The 17,073-nt window shown below is 34.8% G+C and overlaps 2 long non-coding RNA genes across 2 annotated transcripts in view; both read left to right on the top strand.

The window, feature by feature from the left end:
- Positions 1 to 1,229, top strand: part of LOC126940852 (uncharacterized) — a 144,890-nt gene extending 143,661 nt beyond the window's left edge. The window contains exon 4 of the long non-coding RNA XR_007720939.1: positions 233 to 1,229. This is a non-coding gene — a long non-coding RNA (uncharacterized LOC126940852). The remainder of the gene's footprint in view (positions 1 to 232) is intronic.
- A 448-nt stretch (positions 1,230 to 1,677) lies between these two features.
- LOC126940853 (uncharacterized) lies at positions 1,678 to 16,773 on the top strand. Its single transcript, XR_007720940.1, has 3 exons — positions 1,678 to 1,828; positions 2,767 to 2,905; positions 15,944 to 16,773. It is a non-coding gene; the product is annotated as an uncharacterized LOC126940853 (long non-coding RNA).
- Positions 16,774 to 17,073: the final 300 nt, after the last annotated feature.

Genomic DNA, 17,073 nt, shown 5'->3' with positions numbered 1-17,073 from the left:
GGACAACAGATGAATGGTCTTGTTTTTTCATCCATTTAACCAGTCTATGTCTTTTGATTAGAGAGTTTAGTCTATTTACATTCAATGTTATCATTGATCATTGATAAGTAAGGACGTACTCCTTCCATTTTGTTATTTGTTTTCTGGTTGTTTTGTGGTCTTCTCTTCCTTCTTTATTTCATTCATGTCTTCCACTAGTGAAGATGATTTTTCTCTGCTTCTTGTTTCTCAGTTTTCTCTATGGAGCACCAGAAGGTTCCACACTGCCAGAAGGTTCTATCCACTGCACCTGAGAACAGAGGCAATCGGCGAGTGCAAACAGGACTCTGACTATCCCTGATGTATGTAGCACTGTACTGTGATGGGGCCGGTTTCTGGTGTGGAGTAGGGGAATAACATAGAAAGTGATCTCCACCTAGAGTCCTGATATTAGTGGTACACAGTAACTCCTGCGTTTAGCACACTCCTCCCTTAGGTGATACTGGATCCTAGAGAGGTATGATGAACACATCCAGAGCACCTAACTCTTTTGCTGTTCTCTCTACTATTCTTTATCTACCCCCCTACCCCCACCACCATGGCACTTCATGGCAGAAACTCTCCATTATTCTTGATGCAATCCTCCAGTACAGGAAGGACTAGCTTTTCTATTTTCTACTTCTTGTGTGATCAAATTCTCTCTTTTCCCCGAATTTATTACACATTTTTCTAGTTTAAGTCTTGGTTTGATAAAAAGAATAATGAAATTTAGCTTATACACTTTTCTTAAGTTTTATTTTATTTTGTTTTGTTTTTTGAGGCAGGAACTCTGCAGCCCAGGCTGGAATGCAGTGGTGTCATCACGGCTCACTGTGGCTTCAGTTTCCAAGGCTGAAGTGATCCTCCTGCTTCAGCCTCCCAAGTAGCTCTGACTACAGGAAAGTGCCACCACACTTGGCTAATTTTTTGTAGAGATAGAGGTCTCACTATGTTGCCTAGGCTAGCCTCAAACTTCTAGACTCAAGCGCAGGAAAGTGCCACCACGCTTGGCTAATTTTTTGTAGAGATGGAGGTCTCACTATGTTGCCTAGGCTATTCTCAAATTCTGGGATCAAGCGACTCTCCTGCTTCAGCCCCCCAAAATGCAGGGATTACAGGTATGAGACACTGTATCTGACTTTATTTGCTTTTTTATTGGACAAGATAATCACTGTCTCATCCTTGAAATAAAAATAATTTACTGCTTGACTTTGAAGGTGAAAATGAAAAGTGAAAGTCTGCAAAAGGACAAATTAAAACATGAAATTAATATTTTCAACTTATTTTTCTTATACTAGTTTCTGAATAAAAGTTGACCATTCTTTTGTATCCACTTGCTAAAGCAGAGCTTGGAAAACAATAGCTGTTTTTGTAAATAGCATTTTATAGTAACATAGCCACATTCCTTTGTTTACGTACTGTCTATGAGTAGTTTACACTTCAATGGTAAGTAGCTGTGACTGAGAGCTACGTTCTACAAAACTTAAGGTGCTTAATATTTTACCCTTCACAGGAAAAGCTTGCTGGTACCTGATACCATGCTAGAGGCTAAAATTTGAAGTATTTTATAGCTTAACTCCAGACTTTTAATCCAGAGCCATCTCTTGTCCAATTCCTACTAATTCTTTTTATAAGTATAAATAAGAGTTTTCTTTTTTATTCCACAGGATGCTTCTTTATACCATCATAATAGTTAATTTTATTTCTCTTTTTGCTGAAAACATCCTTAAGTCTCTTACCTGCTTATACTTTGCAGTCTATTCATATATCGTTAACCTCTGTGAAATCTTCTCAGAGACCTCCAGGTCTAGTGAGTTGTTCATTCTTCTATGCTTTCTTTTAACCTCGGGACATCATTGAAGATTTATTTTAATATTTCACTATTTCATAATAATGTATCTCTCTATATATACTATGACCCCCTGGAAAATAGAGAGTGGGTCTAACATATCTTACTGATTCCTGGTAGACCTTGATATTTGGAGCAAAAACTAAATTCTATTAAATTAATTAAGTTAGCAATAATGATAAACTTTATATAAATCATTTTTTTCATAAAAACAGACATTATATTTATTTGCTCCACACTGTTTTAATAAACAAATTCATTCAACCTATATGTATAAAATGTTCAGCATATGTCAGGCTGGAGATCTAATGGAAATTGATTTTTCTTTAAATGTAGGCCCTACCCTTCAATAACATTATTCTATAATATTATTTTTATGTTTTGAACTTTACAGCAAATTATTGTGGAAATTTACAAGTTGTTTCATTTGTATGACTCTGTTCAGTTTATCTGTTTATCTATCTATGAATAATATGTAAAAATTATCAGAGCATATCCTATACAAAAGTTTATTTTCCTATGGTAATTCTTATATTAATTATGATCAACACTATAATTCACAAATGTTTAATTTAAGTAAAAATATCTTGACACTTTGAGCTCTCATCTATTCTGCTGCTAACATTTCCTAAAAGCTTTCAGAATTATCTGTATCCATTCAGGTAGTTATGGATATGTAGAATTACCAGGAATATGTAGAATAGATGTTATTCTACATATCCACATTCCTGAATTGTTCTGAAAGTAAAACATATTTTGGATTGAATTGTGTTTTCCCAAAATTCATATATTGAATTCCTTGCCCACCGTGTGACAATATTTGCAGATTAGACCTTTAAAGAGGTAATTAAAATTAAATCAAATCATAAAGACAGTGCTCTAATTCAATATGACTGAAGTTCTTTTTAGAAGAGGAAGAGATACCGAGAATGCCTGCACACAGAAAAAAAGATATTACGACGGCAAGCTAAGGATAGAGGCTGCCCCAGAAACCAATACTGCTGGGACTTTACTCTTGGACTTCCAGCCTCCAAAACTGTAAGAAAATAAATTTCTGATGCTTAAGCCACCCAGTCTCTTATGACACTCCTAGTAGGCTAATACGGATCCACAAGTCAAAGATGTTATTGCAAACATAAGTCCAATTACCTTTCTAGAGGGATATAATTCAGTCTCCAACCCTCATTTATCTATGGTAGAACTTTTTCTGATGATTTAGTATTATTTGCAATAAAATAAATATATTAAACCATATGTTTAAATGAATGCTTTCTATATAAAATATTTAATTTCACTAATATCTACTTATACCTCAATCTTCGCATTAATAGTCATATGTTCTAGGCTTACATATGTAGGGGTGGAAGATTTTTTTCTATCTCATGAAGGTATGGTAATTTGAATTCATAAAACAAATGAACAATGGACAGATTAAAGAAAAAAGGTGTACAAGTTTATTAATGTGCAAGTACACGAGAGCCACGTGAAAGATTAAACTCAGGTCCAGATGGCTGGTGTTTAAAATAGCACCGTGAACTACAGAAAGAAACAGGGACCTCTGATGGATAGGTAGGGAGGTGGAGATGCTAACATGGGAAAGCGAAGGGAGAGAAATGTCATAGAAAATAAAAGTTTTCTTATTATACAGATAAAGGCTCTCAGGTAGCAGACCTTAGAAGAATAGTTGAAAAAAATAAGTGAAAAGTCTACCTGGGCATGGTAACGTGGGCATGGAGACTTTTAGTCTTCTCTCCTGCAACAGGAATTAATCTTGTCTGGTTAATGTAGATCAGGGAGAGGGTCAAAGACGACCCTTATTCTGGAGGAATTTCCCTTAATCAGATAAGAGAATTTTAGAGAATACCACAGGGGGTACTTCAGGAATGAAAGAGATTCCAGAGAGGGGAAGGGTCAGAGAGACACCTTGAAGCTGCTCTTTTAGTTCAAAGTTGCCATACTTTTGGGTATCTTTTTTATGAGCCCCAACAAATACAGTATAGTGTGTACCAACATCATCATCTTCTCACTGGGATGACTTTACAATTCAATGACAATTTATTAATGAGAGAGGGTAAAAAGTAAAAACAGATTACAAAAGAGAGCTTTGTTATACTTTATGTTATCTTATTTATTTATTCATCTACCTATCTTTTATTTATTTATTTTTATAGAGACAGGGTCCCACTGTGTTGCCTAGGCTAGTCTCAAACTCAGGGACTAAAGTGATCCTCCCTCCTCGGCCTCCCAAAGTGCTGGAATTACAGGAGTCAGCCACTATACCCTGCCATAATTTATGTTTTCTTCTCCAATCACATTGTTTTTTAATAGCTATATTAATTAACATTTATGATTTAATTTCTTATTTCCATATGCACGAAGTTGTTTTCTTTTTTTTTACCTTAAATTCTGAAAATTAATTTTATTGTTAAACATAAACATACAGAAAAGTCAGAAAAAATAGCAAACCTGTATTTTAATTTTACAGAATAATTTTAAGAATATTTTTAATTTGAAAAATGTGTAACCAGTATCCAGTCAAGAAAAAGAAAACTAGAAGCACAGAGGAAGCCACCTATATGACTCTTTCTGACCACACATCTCAACCTTCTCTCTGAACAATCACGATCCTGATTTTTAGGAAATTTCTTTTTCTATTTTCTTTACAGTTTTACCACCTATGTGTTATTCCAAAACAATACAGGTCCTTTTGTCTTTTCTTTTCTTTTTTTTTTCTTTTTCTTATTTATTTATTTATTTATTTATTTATTATTATTATTATTGTACTTTAATTTCTAGGGTACATGTGCATAACGTGCAGGTTTGTTACATATGTATACTTGTGCCATGTTGGTGTGCTGCACCCATCAACTCGTCAGCACCCATCAACTCGTCATTTACATCAGGTATAACTCCCAATGCAATCCCTCACCCCTCCCCCCTCCCCATGATAGGCCCCAGTGTGTGATGTTCCCCTTCCCGAGTCCAAGTGATCTCATGGTTCAGTTCCCACCTATGAGTGAGAACATGTGGTGTTTGGTTTTCTGTTCTTGTGATAGTTTGCTAAGAATGATGGTTTCCAGCTGCATCCATGTCCCTACAAAGGACACAAACTCAGCCTTTTTTATGGCTGCATAGTATTCCATGGTGTATATGTGCCACATTTTCTTAATCCAGTCTGTCACTGATGGACATTTGGGTTGATTCCAAGTCTTTGCTATTGTGAACAGTGCTGCAATAAACATACGTGTGCATATGTCTTTATAGCAGCATGATTTAGAATCCTTTGGGTATATACCCAGTAATGGGATGGCTGGGTCATATGGTACATCTAGTTCTAGATCCTTGAGGAATCGCCATACTGTTTTCCATAATGGTTGAACTAGTTTACAATCCCACCAACCGTGTAAAAGTGTTCCTATTTCTCCACATCCTCTCCAGCACCTGTTGTTTCCTGACTTTTTAATGATCGCCATTCTAACTGGTGTGAGATGGTGTGAGATGGTGTGGTTTTGATTTGCATTTCTCTGATGGCCAGTGATGATGAGCATTTTTTCATGTGTCTGTTGGCTGTATGAATGTCTTCTTTTAAGAAATGTCTGTTCATATCCTTTGCCCACTTTTTGATGGGGTTGTTTGTTTTTTTCTTGTAAATTTGTTTGAGTTCTTTGTAGGTTCTGGGTATTAGCCCTTTGTCAGATGAGTAGATTGCAAAAATTTTCTCCCATTCTGTAGGTTGCCTGTTCACTCTGATGGTAGTTTCTTTTGCTGTGCAGAAGCTCTTTAGTTTAATGAGATCCCATTTGTCAATTTTGGCTTTTGCTGCCGTTGCTTTTGGTGTTTTAGACATGAAGTCTTACGAAGTTATTTTCTTAAGGTACTTTGTTGATTAATACATGTCTGTCTTTAGTATATTGCAAGGCAAGATTTATCCTTTCCCCAAATCTCATGATTAAACACATTTCCACTTTATTTTGACAAAAAATTTAAAACAATTAAGAATTAACTTTGATGAAATGTAAAGCTTAAATTGGTACCATACAAATAGCCAATAGGCATATGAAAAAATGCTCAACATTACCAACCATTAGGAAAATCCAAATCACAATCACAATGAGATATCACCTCACCACAATTAGAATGACTATTATTCAAAAGCCAAAAAATTAACAATTGCTTATAAAGATCCAGACAAAGGGGAACTCTTGTTCTCTGTTGGTGGGCATTAGTACAGCTATTATGTAAAACAGTATGGAGCTTCCTCAAAAAAATAAAAAGTAGAACTGCCATATGATCCAGCAATCCCACTACTGAGCAGTTATCTAATGGAAATAAAATCAGTATGTTGAAGAGATAATTGTGCTTCTAAGATTATTGTAGCATTATACACACAATAACCAAGATGAGTACCCAACTCAAATGTCCATCAGTGGAAGCATGGATAAAGAAAATGTGATATATATATATAATGGAATACTATTCAGATATTACAAACAATGAAATCCTGTCATTTGAAGCAATACAAATGGAACTGGAGAGCATTATGCTAAGTAAAATAAGCCAGCCACAGAAAGACAAATACCACATATCTGATTCATTTGCAGAATCTAAAATAGTTGATATAGGAGTAGAGTAGTATAGTGGTTACCAGAGGCTGGGGAAGGCAGGGGAAAAGCAAAAGATGGGCAGAGACTGTTCAATGGATACAAAATTACAACTATATAGGAGGAATACATTCTGGTGTGCTATTACAAAGTAGAGTAATGATAGCTAACAATATTCTATATTTTAAAATAACTGGAGAAGATTCTGAATTTTCTCACCACCAAGAAATAAGCGTTTGAGGTGATAGATAAGCTATATATCTTGATTTGATCTTTATGCAAGCTATACACATATGGAAGCATCACTCTTTACCTCATAAGCATGTAGAATTATCATGCATCAATTAAAAATAAAACTTAAAACATTAAATAACTAAATTGGTAGGTCTCATTTTCATATTTTTTTCCTTAGCACATGATTTTTCATAAAATACATAGTAACTTTTTTTTAAAGAAAGCCAAGTGAAGAAAACAACAATAAAGACAGTTTGAAAAATTAATCTCCACTGTAATAACATAAACCAAATAATATTGGAAGCACACATTTTACCACTTTAAGCATAGTTTTGTTGTAAATAAATTGAATTTTTGATAATCGGGCCATTGTTTTACAGAAGTGTTTTTGTTTCTTGTTTTTGTTCTCCCTAAATGTAGTTACTGAGTGTCTATCTGCCAACATTGTACCCAGTATGGGAGATTTAAAGATAAAATGATAGCCTAGAGAGATGCACTAAATAGAGTTGTAAACATTGATAGAGTAATAGACACCCAGATCACGATAGTCTCCTCAGAAACATGTGGACTTGCTAATATGCTTTAATGAGCTATTGAGTTTTAGCACTACAAAGCACTAGGAGTTTCAAATCTTCCTTATGGCTGTGTTATATAAATCTACCACTGATCTTTTTATAAACCCCACTTAATGTTAATTACTAGAACTGGGTCACCGACAAGTGAAATATTAAATTATACTCTGATGACAACTCTCTGCAAAGTAATTCTGGTACTCTTAACTTTAATTTTTAGAATATAAGTAGTATTCTAAAAGAATATAAGTAGTATTCTAAAAGATAGTACTTTGTAAGGATTGAAGTATGAATATTATTATCCCTGTATGTCAGTAAGGTAGTATACTTTTATAAGTATATACTTTTATAAGTATACTACCTTACTGACATACAGGGATAATAACATTCATTAAAATTTATTCAATGCTTGCTATGTGGGTTATATACCATAACTCATTAAATTCTCAACCCTATGAGGAATGCAAAAAATTTAATCCTGTTTAATGGACATTAGTTTGCCTGAAGATCTTTAGCTGGTAAGTAACAGAACAGGCACTTTGGCCAGGCCCCTGCTACTGATACCTTTTCTACAAATATCAATAGTTTCTGTATTATAACGAGGAGCACCTATAGCATACATTTTGTAAAACAAGCTAATTTAGTAGTTTTCACTGGCATACTAAGTACTAGTGTTGCAAAGATAAATAAGATGTAACCTCTAATTGAAAAAGAGCTACATTGTAATTGGAGAGATAAGATACACAATTTTGTTTCATATAAAAAATGCATTGGTGGCTTTAAGAATATACTGGGCAAATCCACCTGGGTGATGATGGTGAAGGTTGTTAGGTAAATTTTAAGAAGGAAAAAATTATGAACTGAATTTAAAAATATTTGTAAATGACCCTTGCAACAAGACTTGTATATATAAAATATAGACATCCATGAATGAACAGGAATATGAGCCATTTTAAACACTAAATTGCAGAAACAGTAGTTAAACCTTCACTAAGTAAAAGTTTTTAATATTAGCAACAACTGAACAAAGCAGATTGTGTACTAGCAGGCAGAAGGACACGGATATATAATAGATATCGGACATCAGACCATACAAATATTAAGGGTCAGCCAAAACGAACTGAGGTTTGCAATCCTGCATAAAAAGAAGCCAAGCTACTAATTTGATGAAAAATAGCCTACTTAACTTTGGCCTTGCTCGTTTATGCTTGGGTCCAATGACTCTGCTAGTCATGTAGAGTATGATTGAGGAAACAAGCATAACACTTGTTTTGTGTTACCTTTCCATGTTTCAAAAATTACATTTTAACACATTTAAAATTCTACATTTTACATTTTATTTTCTTGTGTGCAACAACACATGTTTATAAAAATGTGTAAGATTATTCTACAGTTGGTGGGCATATAAATGAGCAAATCCAAGTATTTGACCGTAAACAACGTTGGGGGTGAAAGCATGCTTAGCACAAGACACAGATTTACACACAATAGCTACGAATGGCTGTATGACTTCAAATCAAGAATTTTGGCATGTATATGAAATATGAAGTAAGAATTTTTATTGCTCTACCAATTTCATCTTCATAGTATCACTACACCATTTTTTAATCCATCAAAAGAAATTTTTTTTATTTAATTTATTTAATTTATTTATTGATTTATTATTATTATACTTTAAGTTCTAGGGTACATGTGCATAACGTGCAGGTTTGTTACATATGTATACTTGTGCCATGTTGGTGTGCTGCACCCATCAACTCGTCAGCACCCATCAACTCGTCATTTACATCAGGTATAACTCCTAATGCAATCCCTCCCCCCTCCCCCCTCCCCATGATAGGCCCCAGTGTGTGATGTTCCCCTTCCTGAGTCCAAGTGATCTCATGGTTCAGTTCCCACCTATGAGTGAGAACATGCGGTGTTTGGTTTTCTGTTCTTGTGATAGTTTGCTAAGAATGATGGTTTCCAGCTGCATCCATGTCCCTACAAAGGACACAAACTCAGCCTTTTTTAATGGCTGCATAGTATTCCATGGTGTATATGTGCCACATTTTCTTAATCCAATCTGTCACTGATGGACATTTGGGTTGGTTCCAAGTCTTTGCTATTGTGAATAGTGCTGCAATAAACATACATGTGCATGTGTCTTTATAGCAGCATAATTTATAATCCTTTGGGTATATACCCAGTAATGGGATGGCTGGGTCATATGGTACATCTAGTTCTAGATCCTTGAGGAATCGCCATACTGTTTTCCATAATGGTTGAACTAGTTTACAATCCCACCAACAGTGTAAAAGTGTTCCTTTTTCTCCACATCCTCTTCAGCACCTGTTGTTTCCTGACTTTTTAATGATCGCCATTCTAACTGGTGTGAGATGGTATCTCATTGTGGTTTTGATTTGCATTTCTCTGATGGCCAGTGATGATGAGCATTTTTTCATGTGTCTGTTGGCTGTATGAATGTCTTCTTTTAAGAAATGTCTGTTCATATCCTTTGCCTACTTTTTGATGGGATTGTTTTTTTTTTCTTGTAAATTTGTTTGAGTTCTTTGTAGGTTCTGGATATTAGCCCTTTGTCAGATGAGTAGGTTGCAAAAATTTTCTCCCATTCTGTAGGTTGCCTGTTCACTCTGATGGTAGTTTCTTTTGCTGTGCAGAAGCTCTTTAGTTTAATGAGATCCCATTGTTCAATTTTGGCTTTTGCTGCCGTTGCTTTTGGTGTTTTAGACATGAAGTCTTTGCCCATGCCTATGTCCTGAATGGTACTACCTAGGTTTTCCTCTAGGATTTTTATGGTATTAGGTCTAACATTTAAGTCTCTAATCCATCTTGAATTAATTTTCATATAAGGAGTAAGGAAAGGATCCAGTTTCAGCTTTCTACTTATGGCTAGCCAATTTTCCCAGCACCATTTATTAAATAGGGAATCCTTTCCCCATTTCTTGTTTCTCTCAGGTTTGTCAAAGATCAAATGGCTGTAGATGTGTGGTATTATTTCTGAGGGCTCTGTTCTGTTCCATTGGTCTATATCTCTGTTTTGGTACCAGTACCATGCTGTTTTGGTTACTCTAGCCTTGTAGTATAGTTTGAAGTCAGGTAGGGTGATGCCTCCAGCTTTGTTCTTTTGACTTAGGATTGTCTTGGAGATGCGGGGTCTTTTTTGGTTCCATATGAATTTTAAAGCAGTTTTTTCCAATTCTGTGAAGAAACTCATTGGTAGCTTGATGGGGATGGCATTGAATCTATTTGCAGATGACATGATTGTATATTTAGAAAACCCCATTGTCTCAGCCCAAAATCTCCTTAAGCTGATAAGCAACTTCAGCAAAGTCTCAGGATACAAAATTAATGTGCAAAAATCACAAGCATTCTTATACACCAGTAACAGACAAACACAGAGCCAAATCATGAATGAACTTCCATTCACAATTGCTTCAAAGAGAATCAAATACCTAGGAATCCAACTTACAAGGGATATAAAGGACCTCTTCAAGGAGAACTACAAACCACTGCTCAGTGAAATAAAAGAGGACACAAACAAATGGAAGAACATACCATGCTCATGGATAGGAAGAATCAATATCGTGAAAATGGCCATACTGCCCAAGGTAATGTATAGATTCAATGCCATCAAAAGAAATTTATATGTGTCCCAAATTACGTTGAGTTCTGTAAAAGATTTAAAGCGTTCATGGAAGGAATTTTGTCCTGAAAAGGCTTTTCTTTTTCTTAGAATGATAATAATTACTGAAATAAAGAAGTATATTTATATCTCCCAGTCAGTAACTTAAAATCAGAAAAAAGAATTTTAAGAGCAACCAAAGAACAGAAGGATTCTCCTACCCTGCTGCTGGTCATGAAAATTACCCTGCTAAGCTTGCATATTACCCTCTTCAGTCAAGAATAAGTAGACACACAACTGTTCTCTCCAATAATAATATACAAACTAGATAACCAAATAAGACAATGTGATAGCATACAAAGGGCATGCTATGGAAAAATACAAAGGAAAGAAACATAGTAGAAATCTCCTGCCTTTTATTACCAATAAAATTTCTCTCCCCCAACTGCCCACCAGAACACGTTTTTAAAAAATATATATGTAATAGAAAAATTGGTAAAATAATATAGTAAATTGCTAATTGACCAGCTGAGAAGAAAACCAAAAAAAATAGATCAGTAACTACAGAAACAAAATATAGTATTAGAATTAAAGTCAACATGAATGATACAGATGACTAAATCAGTATTGTATAGAGAAAATATGAGGCTATTGGTTTTGCTGGAGAAAAGAAAATACAGAGAATTGAGCATGAATGGCATTTAAAATACAGAATGGAGACTGGGTGTGGTGGCTCACATCTGTAATCCCAGCACTTTGGGAGGCCAAGGACGAGGCCGAGGCCAGCGGATCGTTTGAGGTCAGAAGTTTGAGACCAGCCTGGCCAATATGGCGAAACTCCGTCTCTACCAAAAATACAAAAATTAGCCAGTCATGATGGTGCGGGCCTGTAGTCCCAGCTACTCAGGAGGCTGAGGCACAAGAATCAATTGAACCCAGGAGGCGTAGGTGGCAGTGAGTGGAGATCACGTCGTTACACTCTAGCCTGGGCAACAGAGTGACACCCTGTTTCCAAAAAAAAACACATAATGGAAAACTAAAAATAGTCTGCATTAAGATGTTTCATAAGCCTATTAAAGATAACTAAGTGAAAATAAATCGTCAGGTAGAAATACATTGAATTAAGAATATTTCTCCAAATATTAAATATTACATAAAAGTAGACCAAGCTAAAGAGCTTTGAAGTGGAAAAGTGTAACTGGACGAATAAATATTAGGCAACTTGCTCTTTTTGGAGGGGCTGTGGTGGTGATGGGGTCGCAAAGGAATTTTGAAACATAAATGAATCCAACGAAGATGTTGTAACATGCTTACCTTTATAACAAAACACTCAAAGACTCAATTGGCGAACAGAAAGGACTAAAATTAAGCAGGAAGAGAGAAGAGATAATGGTTTAAAACGAACTGCATAAATCAAAATAGCAACAAGGAAATAACAGAGATAAAAGAAAAAATTATTACATAGTAGAATTAAAAATACATAGAAAATTATTTTTAAAAATTATTATAAAAACTTTTAAAATCCTAGTCAATTGGAAGGAAAGAAAGAAAGCAGATACATAAATTTAAAACAAATATTTTATAGAAAAACCGTCAAACTATTTACTATGTATATTTTCAGATAGCATTTGAAAAATCAGAACCAAATGGGAGATTTGTAGCAAGACATAGATGATCAGTAGGTTTTATTTAAAAAATGAGAATAAAACAAGGTGAATAAACTTGAATAAAATAGAAAAATATGTCAAATAATTATCTCTCCTAGAGATAATTTTTTATCTCTAGTCGGATGTTTTTAAAAGTCAGTTTTCGGGGCCGGGCATGGTGGCTCATGCCTGTAATCCCAGCACTTTGGGAGGCCGAGGCGGGGGGATCACAAGGTCAGGAGATCGAGACCATCCTGGCTAATACGGTGAAACCCCGTCTCTACTAAAAATACAAAAAATTAGCCGGGCCTGGTGGCGGGCTCCTGTAGTCCCAGCTACTTGGGAGGCTGAGTCAGGAGAATGGCATGAACCCGGGAGGCGGAGCTTGCAGTGAGCCGAGATTGCGCCACTGCATTCCAGCCTGGGCGACAGAGGGAGACTCTGTCTCAAAAAAAAAAAAAAAAAAAAAAAAGAAAAGAAAAGGAAAAGTCAATTTTCTAAAATTTACCAAGAATAACTATTTTTAAAACATACTATTAAAGTTTTTCAACACATAGACTAGTATACAAAATTTCTAAATTCATGTTATGAAGCTGGTAAACTTCTACCAAAATTTGACAAAAGTAGCACAAAAAAGAATCTCATGTTTGGAAATTAAAGAAATATCTTAGTTTAAAAAATATTTTTAAAATACTAGCAAAACAAATCCAACAATACGTAATAAAGTAAATTTTGGTATGGGAATTCTCATAAAAGATTATGTGATCTGGCCGGGAGCCGTGGCTCACGCCTGTAATCCCAGCACTTTGGGAGACCGAGGTGGGTGGATCAAAAGGTCAAGAGATCGAGACCATCCTGGTCAACATGTTGAAACCCCTTCTCTACTAAAAACACAAAAAAATTAGCTGGGAGTGGTGGTGGGTGCCTGTAGTCCCAGCTACTCGGGAGTCTGGGTGAGGCAGGAGGATCCCTTGAACCCGGGAGTCCAAGGTTGCAGTAAGCAGAGATCGTGCCACTGAACTCCAGCTTGGTGACAGAGTGAGACTCTTGTCTCAAAAAAAGAAAGATAAATCTGTTAATGTTTCAATATATTAATATAATTTGTTTCATCACTGGTCAAAGGGAAAAATATATAATTATTTAATAGATTATAAAAGTTTGATGAAATTAAATATATGACATTAATAAAGGTTGTTAATACAATGGGAAAATAAAGCTTATCTTTCATAGATCATATGTGTTGGCATTCCCATTTAATCTTAAGAAATATGACTGCTATTGCATTATTCTTGAATTTTCATCCAATGTAATAAGTGAAGAAATAAAATAATACAATTATTATCAAAAGCTACAGCCCAATGTCCCTTATTTCAAAAAGATGTTCTGTATAGAAAGGGTAAGAACAGTGACTCACACACCCTCAAAAATAATAATAGATATGTTACTAGTATATTTTTATAATAACTATTAAAAAACAATTACTTTCCTACGTTTCACAAAAATGTACAAGATAGAATAATAGAACAGGATCCCTTTCTTCACAATTGACTAAAAATGTAGATTTAAAAATATTATTTATCCAGAAGTCTAAATCCCAACAGGATTCAAGCACTGAAAATATTTTCCATGTTTATTTTTTCCCAAAGCTTATTCTTTTTAATGTTATCTATTTGTAATAATTTTAAAAATGTGTTTTTAAAATGCTCAGTGAGTGACATAGATGTAATCTGCTCTGTGCAGAAGAGCACGTGATCAGATCTTTCAGCTCAATTCACATGATAATGACATGGGTGGTGTGGATTATAATTAATAGATTGCAAATGGCTCTATAAACAGTTTCTTCATGTTGCTAAAAAATGTCAACCATTTCCTAGAACATAGGTCTTAAATTTCCAACCAGACAAGCTCCAGATATACATGCTGAAGCTGAAATGACAAAAACAAAGTTATAATTAAGCTGATAAGACCATACATGTACATTTTCAAAAGTGCCATTGTTTATTCTAATTTTCTGCAGATGCTTTGAAATTAAATTCGATTGAAAAAATATTTTGAAACTGACTTAATTTAAGATTTTCTAGTAAATAAACTGAATTATTAAATTTTAAAATTTTAATGAAAATCAGTGACTTTTGCAATATTTGAGTCTTTATGCAGAAACTGATAGAGCAAATGGATTATTTCTGCCTAAGTCTATACATTTTAGTTTTTCATGTAACATGCTATTACATTTTCAAGTAAACAAAAATATCTAAAATGGTTGTAAAAATGATGAAATATTCCTTACTAATTATTTCATTGAATGGTATTGTGTGGGGTTGGAGGACATTACAGATACATGCCACTACTGCCACAGAATACAGTTATAAAAATTTGGGAGGGGGAATAATCAACAATCAGAGAGGTAGCAGAGAGCATGCTGTCCTCCAAACTCTATTCCATAACATGGAGGGGCATGGAGGGGTTCTGTATGCACCTCAGCCAAGGTTTCCACAGAGGGAGGCCAGCTTCAGCCAGAAGCAAGCATAAGCCTGAAGCCAGAGCACACCAAGAAGAGTGGGAAAAATACCTCCAGACCATATTTATAAGTTAGCACCCTACTAGGAGCTAGGAAACACCTAGTTTCTCTATACAATGGTATCTCTGGGCCAGGAAGAGTGATAAGAAATGTATACAGTGAGCACTAAGGCCTGCATTCTTAGGCCTTGGAAACAGCCCTACCAGCCAGGGACAGTAAGAATAGTTTAGGTGAGCCAGTTTGGGCTAAGATACCAAAAGGGAGGAGAAAATGAGGTTCTTGGGACATCACTATCTGACTCTTATCAAATCTATTTACTGCATAAATAATATAATACAGTATTAAACTCTTTCATTTGTAAATTTTACTAGTTTGTCTTCCTTCCAATGTCGATATGAATAATATTGAATTAGATTATCAAGAGTATTTTGCAATTAGGAAGAAGATGGGCCTTCTTGCTGAAGGTTTATCCCCAAAAGCACTGACTGTGCCAGGTTTTAACACTCTGAATGCTGGATTAAGGACAGGAATCAAGGCAGGGGCAGTGGTGAGGAATTGAGCAGAGCTGAGAGATTATAAACAGAATCAAACTTTGGAAGTACTTCATTAATTTAACATCCAGGATGGTACCACAAATGTATATTGGCTGAATTTCAGCCTTGTCTTATACTCTATACTACATACCACATCTTAAGGGATAAAATCCTCTTTTCATCACTTTGATCTGGGACTGTAATGGAGTCAGAGTTTGGGAGTCTTGGGAGGAGATAAGTGTATCTGATATGTTACAAGACTTCAGGTAAATTGTGAGCAGAGGGTCAACTATGCTGGATTAAAGATGGCTGCAGAATCTTTGCAAATTTTTTTTTTTTTTTTTCAGGCAGTGGAATCTAGCTCCTTCTCCTTGAATCTTGGCTGGCTTGTGACTGCTTTGACTAATAGAGTACAGCAAAAGTGACTCTGCTACTTCAGGCCTATTTTTTATGAAGCTAGAAGCTTCAGCCTTGGTTTCTTGAAGCCTGAGATGCCATGCATGAGGTTCAACAATTTGTGGAAGAGTCCATGTGGAGAGACCCTTAGACTAAATGGGGAGGGAGCACTCCAGTTACCCAGGCTAAGGTATTAGGTATTTGAATAAAGTTGTCTTGGAATCTCCTGATTGGCTCAATTGTAGTTGCTACCACCATAAACCTATGTGGAGCACAACTGTCTAGCTAAATCCGCTCAAAATTATTGACCCACAGAATCATGGGCTATGATAAAATATTTGTCATTTTAAGCCACTAAGGTTTGGGGGTGTAGCTTGTTAAAATTTAATTGATAATCAGAAGAGAATTATTTTTGAATGACTATTGCATTTTCATGCAGTTGCAATACAAATTCAAATGGTCTTTTAATTTATAGAATTGCCTTGCATGGAAGACACATGTGTGAAATCCAAATAAAAGAATAATGTTCAGGAAAGTTAATGAAGAGCTACAAAGATGAAAAATAAAACATATTCTAAACTTTAAATAATTTAGGAAAGTATGATGCTGCGCCTAACAAAAAAAAAAAAGAAGGCACAGAAAAAGATCACAGTTTACATAATTGATTTCATGAAAAATTTGTCAATGAATAATTACTTTGATGAAGTATTTGGTATAGCACTGTGCATATGATAAAATTTCATAATTGAACAAAACTGAAACCCCCAAAACCAGAAGAAAATGTGGCTGAATATTAGCGTAGAATTTTTATAATTATCTAAAAACGTATTTCTTTATGTTACAATTTTCTAAGCTAAATTTTTTTTTGCAAAAATCATATATTTGTCAATATAAGCCTCTACAGTGATTATCATGTAATATTTTTCATGAAAAATGTTATACTTTCTTCTAAAAGTGAACATTTCTTTAAAAACACATTAATGTGATGATTTAGTAATAATCTTGCATTATATTGTTAAAACTTGGACAAGTTTTCCTAAATAGTCTAAGAAAAAATTACATGCAATTAATTTTTATTCTC

This window comes from Macaca thibetana, chromosome 17 (genome assembly GCF_024542745.1).
Source record: "Macaca thibetana thibetana isolate TM-01 chromosome 17, ASM2454274v1, whole genome shotgun sequence".
NCBI lineage: Eukaryota > Metazoa > Chordata > Mammalia > Primates > Cercopithecidae > Macaca > Macaca thibetana.
Note: the sequence above shows the minus strand (reverse complement) of the source record. Positions and strands in the feature narration are given on the sequence as shown.